Source organism: Arachis ipaensis, chromosome B09 (genome assembly GCF_000816755.2).
Source record: "Arachis ipaensis cultivar K30076 chromosome B09, Araip1.1, whole genome shotgun sequence".
Taxonomy (NCBI): Eukaryota; Viridiplantae; Streptophyta; class Magnoliopsida; order Fabales; family Fabaceae; genus Arachis; species Arachis ipaensis.
Window position 1 is genome coordinate 79,079,059 of NC_029793.2, and position 15,278 is coordinate 79,094,336.

Consider the following 15,278-nt stretch of genomic DNA (forward strand, 5'->3'; position numbering starts at 1 on the left):
ACTGATGTCATATCTATTTCTGCACTAAAGTGAGAATTATGCCCTTTGAAAGTTGAGTAAAAATTTAGCGAACCTTCTTTTTCAAATTTAGCAAATATTGTTGCTTCCAATTTGCATAACTCTCACCACAAGGCTGAAATTAACCTGAATTTTAGACTGGAGACTCTCAATTCACCCAACAACAATTGTGCATCAGTTGCACCAAAGAGCTGTTCAATGTTAGTAGTTATGAGCACTGGAAGTCACTAACACAAGTGCTGAAATATGATTTTTCCTATTTTAGGCAGTGACTTTTAAAAAAAAAATATCTCCCAATCCTTAACTCTTAAAAATATGAAATTTTAGGGTAATAAACTAGATTGAATAAAATTTCAAATAAAATTATTTTCACTTCAAAATTCAACCCGTGAATATTGCAGTAAAATGCACAAGCCGTTGCACCATTTTACACTTTTGTGACTAATTTTTCAGATGCATTTTTCCAGTTGTTTCTCCACTTTTCAATGATTTTTAAGGCTTGAAACTTAAAGCTCAAGTGCTTCCATATTTTTTGCTGTCTCATACAATAATCATAGGCATCATAGCTTCATATTTTATATAAATAACAAGTCAAAAATAGAGGTGCTTCACAAAATTTTTAGAATTACAAATTAAGCACAAATTCACCACAAAGTGGCTCATATATGAACACCAAATTAAGCACAAACATATTCTAACTAATCATAAACCTTACCTCTTATTTAATTCAGTCCTTAAACTCCTCAAACACCAGAAATAAACCAAAAAACTGGAGGAAGATAATTATTGGATTTTTGGAGCTCTTGACCGAGTTGGTGTGCTAAAAAAGTAATAAACTTCAACCACTTTAAACTTGAATTTTCTTGAGTCCTTAGGCTGCTCCATATGTCCTTCAAGAGTGATTTTCTAGATATGGAAGTGAGCAAGAATTAACCTTGAATTCAGCAAGAAGAGGTGAAGAACAAGGGCTTACCTTGCTGAAATTTTGTGTGAAAATGCAAGAATTAGCTAGAATGAGCAAGGAATTGTACTTGAATTCTTGCAGAACAAGTGAAGAACAATGGAATAAATACTTGAATACTTGCTAAAAATGTGAGAAATAGATGCAAAAGTTCTCTCTTCCTCTCTCTAAAACACAGTACTTCTCTCTCTTTTGTGGTAAATGTTTGTAAAATTTTGTTTAAATGATTCCTTAAATAAAATGCTGAAGTAAGACTTGATTTAATGTGGTAAAAGGGTGATTAATTTTAGATGAGAATAGGCTAAATAATAAAGAGAAGGGGTGTCATTCCAAGGAGGTGAGTCAGCCTCATAATGACACGTTCATCTACAGTTAACCGCAGTTAGTTACTCGAAATTAAAAGTCACTATAGATGGATAAAAGATAGAGATAATCTCGGCCATATGAGGGAGAGAGAGAGAGGGATGTGTTACTTGAAAAATAAGTAAGAGGATTCGGGATCTCTAGGAGGTGTTTGTGGAATACTAGTTGAAAGTTCGTGTCGGATTAACTTTTACCTCGTAGTAACATAATGAGTAGCTAAGATTTATTCTTAAAGGAATAAATCAAGGATGAATGGCTAGGATTAATCCTAGGGCAGAATTACAATGGTAGAAATTGTTTTTATCACTGATACTGAGGGTTTTAGGGCGTTTACTTTTTTCCGGTACGTACAAAATTGTCACTAAAAGTGAATTCCGGCTCAAAAAAGTCTATAGTGAGGAAAATAAATTAATGGTAATTGAATATTTTACTTTTACTAGTCAAATTTAACTTAGAAAAATTATTTACCCTTATAAATTCAAGTTTGAATTATTAATTACTCAATTTCCTACTTTTTTTACCATTGGTCCTGCCTCACTAATTCTTGATGGATCGCAATCCGAAGTTTTGCAGAATACGTTGCAAAACAGCTAGAAAAGTCACTTTATCAAAAACTGGGTCGTTATATTGGCTGTCACAAAATAATACAAACTTCTCTTAATTGATGCCTAACTCTTGTAGAAATTTCTTCATCCACAAGAGTTCCTTAGAAGCTTCAACAACAGCAATGTGTTCTGCCTTTGTAGTAGATAAAGTAACACATTTCTGAAGTCGGAATTGACACAACATAGCTTCCCCTACAAAAGCCATCATATAATTAGCAGTAGACTTTTTTGAATTAATATCCCTAGCCATATCTGCATCTATGTAACTATCAAACACAGGTTGACCACTGAAAGAACTGAAGATTGATGGTTTAGAAGTTATAGTAAACTCTCGTTGCAAGTATAGTTACTAAACCAAGCAATCAACCTTTCTTACAAAAGTTTTGGTTGTCACAAGTAACAAACCCCTTTAAAATTGATAACCGAGTATTTAAACCTCGGGTCGTCTTCTCAAAGAATTGCAGGGAAGTATGTTCTTATTATTGGTTATGAGTTTGTAAATTGGGGGTTTTGAAAGTAAGGAAGCAGTATGTTGAATGATAATAAGAATAAAATAGATAACTATAAAATAGACTTTTGGCAAGGTATGAAAACTGGAAGTTCTATCCTGGCTATCCTTATCAATTGTAATGAGAATTGGATTTTTCTCCCACTTTGTTAACCTCTAACTATGAAGGTAAGTTAAGTGGATGAATTAATTCTGATTCCTCAAGTCCTAATCTTTCCTTGGAAAAAGTTAGAGTTATTGGAATCTGAATTAATTCTTGAAGAATTCAAATTTTTAATCAACAATGAGTTTGATAACTCAAGTGTCTCCAATGACTCAACCAAAGCCAAAAGAGAAAAATCTAAATTATTTATATAAATAAAAGAAAGCAATCATAATTCTAAAATACCTCAAATTATATTAAATAAAGAAATCAATTCTAACATGGAGTTCATAAATTAAATTAGAAAAATAAATAAAAGGAACATTGAACCTGTGATCGCAAAAGATGAAATAATCATAAAGTGAAAAGAATCCTAATTCTAAATCCTAAGAGAGAGGAGAGAACCTCTCTCTCTAAAAACTACATCTAATCCTAAAATTGTGTATTGTGAGCTTATTATTATGAATAGATGCATTCCCCCACTTTATAACCTCTAATCTGTGTTTTCTGGGTCGAGAACTAGGTCAGAAACAGCCCAGAATTCGCTGGTTGCGAATTTAAACACGTTGATTTTTGTCACTGCGACGCGTCCACGTGGAGCACGCGTTCACGTCACCTATCGTCAGAGCAACTATGTTATATTATATATCAAATCGAAGCCCCGGATGTTAGCTTTCCAACCCAACTGGAACCGCGTCGTTTGGACCTCTGTAGCTAAAGTTATAGCCGTTTGAGTGCAAAGAGGTCAGGCTGGACAGCTTAGCAATTTCTCTAACTTCTTGTATTCCTTCCACTTTTGCATGCTTCATTTCCATCCTCTGAGTCATTCCTGTCCTGTAATCTCTGAAATCACTTAACAGACATATCAAGGCATCTAATGGTAATAAGAGAGGATTAAACATAGGAAACTTAAGGCCAAAGAAGCATGTTTTCAATCAAAGCACATAATTAGGAAGGCAAATGTAAAACCATGCAAATAGTATAAATAAGTGGGTAAAGAGTTGATAAAAACCCCTCAATTGAGCACAAGATAAACCATGAAATAGTGGTTTATCAACCTCCCCACACTTAAACATTAGCATGTCATCATGCTAAGCTCAAGAGAAGCTATAAGAGAGTGAAGAGGAATGGTAGAATGTATGAAATGCAACCTATCTGTATGAATTCAACTACATGCAAAATATTTCTACCTACTTGGTTAAAAGTAAATAAGCTCTTCAAGACAAACATAAATCAGATTTCACTAATTTAAATCATACAATAAAAGACAAGTAAACTTGTAAGAAGATAGCTCATGAAAGCAGGGAACATAGAATCAAGCATTGAACCCTCATTGGTAGTGTATATCACTCTAATCTCTCAAGTGTCTAGGATTAATCACTCTACTCTTCTCTAATCATGCTTTCTAAACTTTGTTTTTCATCTAACCAATCAAAAAATATTTAATGTACCAATGCAAACATCATGAGGTCTTTTCAAGGTTGTAATGGGGCCAAGGTAAGGGTGAGGGTATATATATATGGCTAAGTGAGCTATAAATTGAATCCTTGACTAACTTAAGCTCTCACCTATATACACACTCTATATATTTTTAAATTCATGCTTAGCTACCCAAAATTCCCACTTTTGTATAATTCCCATACTCATGTACCAAATTTTCTTTAATTTTTATCACATGTGCATTGATCTTTTATTAAACTTAATATTGGGGTAATTTTGTTCCCTTATTTATTTATTTATTCATTGAGTATTTTTGAATTTTTTTTTTAACTTTTTGAAACATAAACACAACATATATCAATGCACATGGTATTTTAGTTTAATTTGGTTTTACATGAGTATGTTCCCAAATTTCTGATTATTCTTATTAATTTAATCATTTCCTATCAACTCATGTTCCCATGTTTCTCCACACTTAGTTGATACATAATCTCTATCTTAAGCTAACCAAAGATTCAATTTGGGATTTTTACTTTTGTTTTTCTGTTTAAGGCTAGTGATGTGGTTATAGAACAGAAGGGAATTAAAAGGCTCAAGGTGGCTAACAAGGGTGATGAAAAGGGTAGGCTTATTTGGGATAAGTGAGCTAAAATCAAATAATGGCCTCAATCATATGCAAACATGTAAATACACTAAATATTGGACATATAGAATGGAACAAAGCAAAGATTGCAATCATAGTGAAGAAAACACACAAGAATAAAAATTTATGGTTAAATAATGTAACCATATAAATAAGCTCAAAATCTCACAGGTTGTGTGTTCTTTGACTCAAAAACCATGTTCCAAATACAACTTCAAACAAGTTTTAATAGAAAAGTTTTTAATTTAAATTAGTAAAATACTATAAAAATTTCTTGAAAAAGAAAATACTACTTCAACCAAGTAGTAACTAAATGCATAAAATCAAACAAACATGCAATTAAATATGCAAATGCAACAATGAATTAACAGAGAAAATAAAACATTGGTGTTGAGAAGAAGGTAACTAACCCATGGAGATCGGTATCAACCTCCCCACACTTAAAGATTGCACCGTCCTCAGTGCATGCTGAGATGTGCAGGTGGACGGGTTGCTTCAACTGACGCTTTTCTCATCAAGGAATGTGCAAATGGACTTGTCTGTCTCCCTTTTTAGAAGTTTCTCCCTTTTTCTGTCTTTGGTGGCTAGCCAGAAAGAAGAGAAAGAGAAGAACAGTAACCCAGAGATAAAGATAAGAAAATAAATGAAGTATGGATGGGTTAATGCCAACTTATAAGGGTCTCATTTACATGGAAGCTTCAACATGTACATGAGAAAACAATAGAAGCATATGGCATACCAGTGGTGCAAAATTTGCAACAAAAGGGAGGAGTGTGGGTAATGAAAATATCAATATAAGTTCATGTCAATGCAATTGAAGTGCAAATATCATAAAAGATTGGCATTGGTAGATAATTAATATCATCACACAGTGTAAAACAAGTCACTAAAAATAATTCAAGAAAAGATGCAACAGTTGACTAAGAACATTTAACACCAATAGAAAAATAATAAATTTAAAAAAGAAAAATTAAAATTAAAATATGCACAAAATTAAAATGCAATGAATGAAATATTCAAATAAATTAAGTAAAATAAAATGAAAGATAAGAAGAATGAGAAGGGAAAGAAGGGAAGAAAAGATAAGATATTTTGGCTGATTTGGATATTCTGTGCGCCGTATGCGACGCGGACGCGTGAGTGACGCGGTCACGTGGTGCACGATAAGGTCAGGTGACGCGGACGCGTGGATCACGCGATCGCGTGGCCTGATTTGTGCGATTGGCACGAGTGCAGCCTCGCGTTCGCGCAACTCTCTGTTGTAAATGCATATTGCCAAAATCTGGGTGACGCGATCGCGTGAATGGCCTTTCTTTTTTTTTAAAATGACGCAAACGCGTGGGGCACACGTTCGCGTGGTAGGGCTTGTGCTTCTAGCATGGTTCCAGCCCCACTCCATCACAACTCTCTGCCATACACCCGTTTACGTCGATTTCACAGGGCCACGCGTTCGCGTGGGTGACGCGGACGCGTGGGAGCCGTTTTTCCCACATGACGCGGACGCGTCATCAACGCGGTCGCGTGGATCAATCTGTGCTAAAGGCATGCCTCCAGCCACGCTTTCGCGTGACTCTTTGTTCACGTTTCTTTTCTTCCAATCGCACTGGTGACGCGGACGCGTCGGCGACGCTGTCGCGTCGCGTGCGAGATTTTTTTTTGATGCAGTATGCAGAGTGCAAAATGATATGGATGTTATGAGTAATTCCATGTTCAATGAAATAAAATAAAATAAAACTCAAAAACAAACAAAACAAACTAGAATTAAAACTGAAAAAGGGACGATCATACTATGGTGGGTTGTCTCCCACCTAGAACTTTTAGTTAAAGTCCTTAAGTTGGACATTTGATGAGCTCCCTATTATGGTGGCTTGTGCTTGAACTCATCCAGGAATCTCCACCAATATTTGTACTTCCAGTAGCCTCCGGGATCCCAAACTAGGGGCAGAAAGCCTTCAAGCATGTTAAAGCAAGTGACAAGGCCCCAAGAGTGTTGATTGCCAGAATGAATTCTGGGGTCCCAAATCTTGCTTTTGCACCCGTCTTCTAGCTGAGTATCATGATTCCATCCGAGTGGTTCAGTCTTAGAATTCTTACTGAAGCGTCCAAATAACTTCCCAGACCCATGCAATTGAGCTCTATACCAACCTTTGCGTTTAAACTTAAAGCTTCCAACCATAATGAACCTTGCAGGACAATTCTTACCACTGACCATCTTCCTCTTACTCTTAATGCCACAAAGAGCTCTAAGTTGACCATCCGTCTCCAGTAGACCATATTCAAGTGGGATTAGAAAGCTAAAGGATATGAATTTTACCCACTTGAATGTTGTGAAGGATGATGGCAACTTAAGGGGAGGAGTCTCCAATGATCTTGCAAGCTTCACTCCTTTGTGTTCTTCTTTGACCACTTCCACCTCTTTGCAAACTTCTTTAATTTCAACCTCTTCCTCTTGGTAGCTTTCTTCCAATTTGATCTCTTCTTCATTGCTCACCAAGGGCACGGGAGGTAGTGCTTTTTCTTCTTTAATTTTCATCTCTTGATCAACCTCTTCAAAGTCTTTAGCTATGATATGCCTTGGAGGTTGTACACCCTCCTCAACATCAATTTCAAACGTCTTTGAAGGAGGTTCTATGGCTGGGCTTTCCCATGGAGGTTCTGCATCTCCTAAGTCTGTAACTACTTCTTCTTCTTCAATAATTCCGGCTTCCTCTACTTGTTCCAGTACAAATTCACGCTCCTTACTGTCCACCGGAGTTTCTAATGTCTCCTTCATGCTACGTTCTTCATTAGATTGTCCACATGAAGCCATGGGGGTTCCTTGAGTGTCCGAACGTCGGGAAGCTAATTGATTTATTGCTTGATTCAATTGATGAAGTGTGGCATTAAATTTTTCAAATATTTTCTTGAGTTTCTCCATTGATTCTTGGGGTGATGGATATGGACATAATGCATAGGGAGGTGGTAGTTCTTGGGAGTAATTGGGTTGGAATTTGGGTGGTTCTATATATGGTTCATATGGTTCATAAGGTGGTTGGTATGGTGGATGAGGGTTAGGATCATATGAAGGTGAATGGTGAAAAGGGGCTTGTGAGTATGGTGGTCCAAAGTCATGTTGAGGAGAGGATTTATAGGCATATGGTGGTGGTTGTTGATAGTTCATTGGAGGTGGTTGTTGCCATGAGGGTTGATTAAATCCTTGTGGCTCCTCCCATCTTTGATTGTTTCAACCTTGATGCCTGTTCTCATTGTAATTTCCTCTTCCTGCAATATAATTGTAACCAGACTCATAGCCAAAGGGGTGAGAGTTCATAGTAGCAAATAAAAATTAAAAACAAAAATAAAAACAAATTTAAATTAAAAGGTTATTTAAATTTTGAATTTGAAAATTAAATTTTGAAATTTGAAATTTGAAATTTGAAAATTTTTGAATTTGAATTTTGAAATAAGATAAGATAAAAATTTTAAAATAAAAATCTGAATTTTTTTTTTTGCAAATTTCGAAAATTCATTTAAAAATAAAGAGAAAAGATATTTTTGAATTAAATGAGAAAAGAGAAAAACAATAAAATGACACCAAACTTAAAAATTTTTAGATCAAAACGAAGAAAACAACTAAGAACAACTTGAAGGTCAACATGAACACGAAGAACAACTTGAAGATCAAGATGAACACCAAGAAAAAACAAATTTTTCTTTTTGAAAAATTTTTAATAACTAAATAAAAACCAATAACCTCTTAATTTACGAAAAAGCAAAAATAAAAACAAAAATAGAAACAAATAAACAGGTAAAAAGCAAATATTTACAATAACCAATAATAAGGCACACGTTTGCAATTCCCCGGCAACGGCGTCATTTTGAAAGAACTGAAGATTGATGGTTTAGAAGTTATAGTAAACTCTCGTTGCAAGTATAGTTACTAAACCAAGCAATCAACCTTTCTTACAAAAGTTTTGGTTGTCACAAGTAACAAACCCCTTTAAAATTGATAACCGAGTATTTAAACCTCGGGTCGTCTTCTCAAGGAATTGCAGGGAAGTATGTTCTTATTATTGGTTATGAGTTTGTAAATTGGGGGTTTTGAAAGTAAGGAAGCAGTATGTTGAGTGATAAGAAGAATAAGATAAATAACTATAAAATAGACTCTTAGCAAGGTATGAAAACTGGAAGTCCTATCCTGGCTATCCTTATCAATTGTAATGAGAATTGGATTTTTCTCCCACTTTGTTAACCTCTAACTATGAAGGTAAGTTAAGTGGATGAATTAATTCTGATTCCTCAAGTCCTAGTCTTTCCTTGGGAAAAGTTAGAGTTATTGGAACCTGAATTAATTCTTGAAGAATTCCAATTTTCAATCAATAATGAGTTTGATAACTCAAGTGTCTCCAATGACTCAACCAAAACCAAAAGAGAAAAATCTAAATTATTTATATAAATAAAAGAAAGCAATCATAATTCTGAAATATCTCAAATTATATTAAATAAAGAAATCAATTATAACATGGAGTTCATAAATTAAATTAGAAAAATAAATAAAAGGAACATTGAACCTATGATCGCAAAAGATGAAATAATCATAAAGTGAAAAGAATCCTAATTCTAAATCCTAAGAGAGAGGAGAGAACCTCTCTCTCTAAAAACTACATCTAATCCTAAAATTGTGTATTGTGAGCTTATTATTATGAATGAATGTATTCCCCCACTTTATAGCCTCTAATCTGTGTTTTCTGGGTCGAGAACTGGGTCAGAAACAGCCTAGAATTCGCTGGTTGCGAATTCAAACACGTTGATTTTTTGTCACTGTGACGCGTCCGCGTGGAGCACGCGTTCGCATTGCCTATCATCAGGGTAACTATGGTATATTATATATCAAATCGAAGCCCCGGATGTTAGCTTTCCAACGTAACTAGAACCGCGTCGTTTGGACCTCTGTAGCTAAAGTTATAGCCGTTTGAGTGCGAAGAGGTCAGGCTGGACAGCTTAGCAATTTCTCCAACTTCTTGTATTCCTTCCACTTTTACATGCTTCCTTTCCATCCTCTGAGTCATTCCTGCCCTGTAATCTCTGAAATCACTTAACACACATATCAAGGCATCTAATGGTAATAAGAGAGGATTAAACATAGGGAACTTAAGGCCAAAGAAGCATGTTTTCAATCAAAGCACATAATTAGGAAGGCAAATGTAAAACCATGCAAATAGTATAAATAAGTGGGTAAAGAGTTAATAAAAACTCCTCAATTGAGCACAAGATAAACCATGAAATAGTGGTTTATCAACCACTCCCAAAACATAAACAAACTCTGGAAGTACCATTAAGGTATTTGAGAATTCATTTCACTACTTGTCAGTTTTCTTTGCCAGGATTAGAGAGAAATTGACTAACAACTCCAATAACATAAATAATATCTGGCCTGAAGCAAACCATAGGATACATCAAACTGCCAACCGCAGATGCATATGAAATCTTCTTCGTTTCTTCTTTTCTTCCTCACCTGTAGGATATTGCTGCAACTCAGCTTGAAATGACTAGTAAGTAGAGTACTAACAGATTTAGAATTATTCATGCTAGACCTCTCTAACTTTCTCAATCTACTTCTGTTGTGACAACCATAATTTTCCATTCTTCCTGTCACGAGTGATACTCATACTAAGAATTTTCTTTGCAGGATCTAAATCCTTCATAGCAAGGGGTTTGTTCAAAGCTTTGTTAAGATTTTCAATCTTCTTAGTGTGACCAACAATCAACATGTCATCAACATAAAGCAATAGAATTATAAAGTCACCATCAGAGAATTCCTTGACATACACACAATGATCAGAAGAAGTCTTACTATACCTCTGACCTTTCATGAAAGAATCAAATGTCGTGTACCACTGCCTTGGCGCTTGTTTCAACTCATATAAGCTCTTCTTCAACTTGCATACAAGATGCTTCTTTCCTTTAATCTCAAAACTCTTTGGTTGCTTCATATAAATTTCTTTATCTATGTCACCATGAAGGGACGTATTCTTCACATCAAGTTACTCAATCTCTAAATTTAAGCTAGCTATTAATCCAAGCACAACTCGAATAGAGAACATCAAAATCAATATCTTTCTTCTGCTCAAAGCCTTTTACAACCAATCGAGCTTTGTACCTTGAAAATGAAATATCTTCATCTGTGTTCAGTTTAAATACCCATTTGTTCTTGAATGTTCTCTTACCTTTTGGCAACTTCACCAATTCAAACGTATGATTCTCATGTAAGAATTTTATTTCTTCTTACATGGCCTTTAACTATTCTTCCTTATACTCATTAGACATAGCTTCTTGGTAGATCTCTGGCTTTCCAGTCTTAGTGTTCATTACATAGTCCTGAGGAGAGTATCTCTGAGAAGGATGACGTTCTTTAGTAGATCTTCTCAATTCAAACTCAATTGGTGGTTCGGTTAAAATTTCAACATTTGGTGGAACTTCTACATCTAGCATCTCAGGTTGAGGTATAGCTTCATCATGAAAATCATCACCATTATTATCAACTTGTGCATCTTTCTATTAACAGTAGGTCTAGTGGAAGGACTAGGTTCATTATCAGTAAAACGTCTACAAATTGTTATTGACTTATCCATCTTTTCAAAGTTTTTAACAGTTTGGTCTTCAAGAAAAATCACATCTCGGCTTCTAATTATTTTCTTACTTACGTGATCCCATAACTTATAAGCAAATTCTTCGTAACCATAATCCATGAAGATACACTGCTTTAACTTCCCATCAAGTTTGGACCTTTCATCTCTTGAAATGTGAACAAAAATCCTATAATCAAATACTCACAAGTGACTTAGGAGACTTCTTTTTCTCTCTAAACTTTCTCTAGAACATCACCATTTAGTAGAACTGAAGGAGAAATGTTGATCGAATCTACTGCATTCTCATTATTTCACCCTAAAAGGATTTAGGCAACTTTGTATGAGAGAACATACACTTGACTCTATCATTGATAGTGTGATATATTCTTTTTGTAATTCCATTATATTGAGGAATCTTAGAAACTGTCTTCTCAAGCTTGATCCCGTGTCCTTTGCAATACTCTTCAAATGGACCCTTGTATTCACCACCATTATTTGTTCGAACACATTTCAATTTCCTTCCTGTTTCTTTTTCAATACTTACATGAAAGTGGTTTAAGACACCGAACACCTATCTTTAGATTCCAAAATAAAAGTCCATACTTTTCAAGAATAATCATCAATAAAAGTAACAAAATATCGTGTTCTTCCTAGTTTCTAGCATCTATAGTGCATACATCAGTGTGAACTAAATCTAGAACATGTGATTTTCTATGAGGTCCAGAACTATGAAATGATACCCTAGCATACTTTTCAATAAAATAATGGGTACAAGTATTTAAAGTTATACCTTTCAGTAGAAGTGAGTACTTCTTAGCTAAGACACTAATTCTTTTGTCCCTCAAGTAACAAAGACGCATATGCCACAAATCAGAAGAGGAACCATAAGTTGCATTTACCTCTTCTTTACACAATTTTTCTTGCAACCAGTAGAGAGTAATGAGACTATAGTCTTGGGGTATTTACAGGTTGGGTTGGTTCGGGTTTAGGATGAAATAAGAATCGAATCAAATTGAGTTGTAATTGGTTTGTATTGGTTTAGTTTTGCATTTTTTTTTGTACCTGAATTAAACTAAACTAATTAAGAACGTTTTAGTTTGGTTTGGGTAATTGGGTACCCAATAAAATGAGAATTCAGAAAAATAATTGAAAAAATGAAAAGTTTATTCTAAAAATCCTGTAAATATAGTAAACATGTAATAGACACGGTTAGTTTTTTTTCCATTTTTGAAGCTACAAAAGCATAACAAAACCATCAACCACTCAGAATTTTTAATTTTATACACATTTTACAAGAACTCAGACTTTGTGACTAACATGAGTTTTTTCAACAAGAATTAAGAATTTAGAATTTTAACAAAAAATTAAACAAATAGTAAAAATTGAACAAGAAAATTAACATCTAACGACACTTACCATTAAAAAATTGAACAGAGAGTAAAAATTGAACAAAAAAAATTAACATTTAATAAAAATTAACTCTTAACCTAAAAAAAACTAGATCCTTACCTGATTGGAGAAGACGGTCGCGCTACAAACGGAGGAGACGACGCTGCTGGAGAGAAGATGAGGTTGTCGAAGAAGACGATGCTAATGGAGACAATGCTGAGTCGTTGATGGATACGACAACAACATTCCTGACTTGGTGCAGACTGTCCTCAACCTTTTACCGCCACCGATTTGCTAGGGTTCTACGGGTTGATTTGGGTTTCGTACCCCAGAACCATTATCCAGACTAATTAATAGAGAGTGTCATCGGTTTGGTTCAGGTTCTACCCGATTACCCATTGGCTCCAGAACTAATTTAATTAGTTCAGTTTGGGTTTGGATGGATAATCGGATTACCCAAACCGAATGTCTCTACTATTGTCTTCGTTGGCAACAATGAGAGCCCTTTCGGTAATCTTAGACTGAACTGCATATGTGACGCATGCTTAACATTCTTCAACTACAACTTGCAGCCCATGCTGGTTTCAAGGCACACATAACCCATACTAATGATGTCACGCACCCCTTTATCTCCCAGTTTGATGTTACTAAAATTTTTAGCAGTATAAGAAGTGAAAAATTCATGTCTCGAAGTAATATGACAAGAGGCACCAGAGTCCATAATTCAAGTAGAATCATCACATATAACATTAACATAATTTTTATCATAGGTGATAAGAACATCTTCATAAATAATAGCAGTAATCTTTTTATCACTTTCTTTCTTGCATGTTGAATGTACACATTCTCTCTTTTTTTTTTCACTTCTTTCTTTTTTTTTTATATTTAGTTTGTGAGTTTCATTTGAGTTGGGGATTTACCAAAAAATAAACTGATAAAAAATAGCTTAATTTTTTTGAATGTTAATTGTTGACTCTTATATGGTTGTTCACTTAATATATTTCAAAATTTTGAGATAAATGATCTATGTTATAATAACATAAACAGGTAAAGTACTATTTTGATCCCTAACGTTTTGGGTGAATCCTATTTTGGTCTCTAACATTTTAATCATCCTATTTTTATCTCAAAAAGTTTAAAATAGCATCAATGTTATCCCACCATCAAATCCTTCACTAACACTTAACGAAATTAATGTATAATTATTTGTATTTTTATTAAAGTTACGTTTGCTCAATCCTTTTCTCACTTTCACTCTCTCAACAAGCCCAAATACCATTCTTTTACTCTCTTCTTCTTCTTCAAACTCCTCTTAGAGAATTAATAGTATAAAAGGAAAAGAAAGAAGAGAATAAAAAATAAAATTTAAACTTGTTGAGAGGGTAAAAATAGGAGAAAAAATTGAACAAAATTAATTTTAACAAAAACATTATTAATAGTACATCAATTTTGTTAATTGATAGTAAAAAACTTGACAATAAAATAATATTGATGTCATTTTAAATATTTTGAGATAAAAATAAAATAATTAAAACATTAAAAATAAAAAAAATTTATCGTATTTGAGGACCAAATCAATACTTTATCTTAGCATAATCTAACTAAAGATATTTACAACGCATTATTCTTTTACTTTCATGTTTTCTAATAAGAAATCTTACGGACCACTACAAAGTCCCGTCCAACTAGCCGCCGGGTCGGGTCACCACTTCTGACCCAGGCCCAAACTACCCTTCACAAAGGAAAACCAACGGGTCGGTCCCAACACCCGACCCGTCCGACACCCGGCTTCTCCACCTGTGCAACCCAGCATGCCCCGCCTAGCAAATCGGTCGGGTCGGCTCCCTCGGGGCAACACCCGAAGCCCCGACCCGAGGCCCGGGACGACCAGCTCCTCCCACGTGGACAGAGACAGCTCACAAGCATCCTGACCAGTGGGCTAGGTCACCTTTGGGCCCGCCCATCACAGTATATAAGGGGAGAGGTCAGCTCTCCCCCCGAGGTACACATCACCTTACCTAATTTGGCTATCCTTTCGTACGGACACTGACTTGAGCGTCGGAGTGTCCTTGCAGGTGGCCACCCCCTCACATCCGCTCAACCGCCGATTCCACCAGTCTCCCGACTGAACCCGAAGATCCGTTCCAGGTTGCTCCAGGATCCCCCCCTCTATCCTTACACCTCGATCCGATCCGTCGAGCACCCGACCTCGTCAGGTAACGAACAAGAAATTACCTCTGCATTATACTTTTACTTTCATGTTTTCGAAATAAGAAATTAACTTTTCATTGCATGTCATATCTAACACTGAAAAGAGATTTTTTTTTTTTTTTCTTTCGAAAATGAGTTGTTTATATTGTGTTTTATCATATACTATATCACTTTCTTACTCGGGAATTAACCTGATCCAAAGTAACTCTTGTTTTTTTTTTTTTAATTTCATTGCATGCCATGTTTTCCATTTCCTTTTCTATTAAATTTTTCAATTAAATCTTTTGTGTGTTTGGGCGTTTGCCTAACAAAAATTTGAATGAACTTAATTTTAATGAATTAATTTTGAATAGAAGTGAGTTAGTGCTAATATAATTTATATTTGATAAT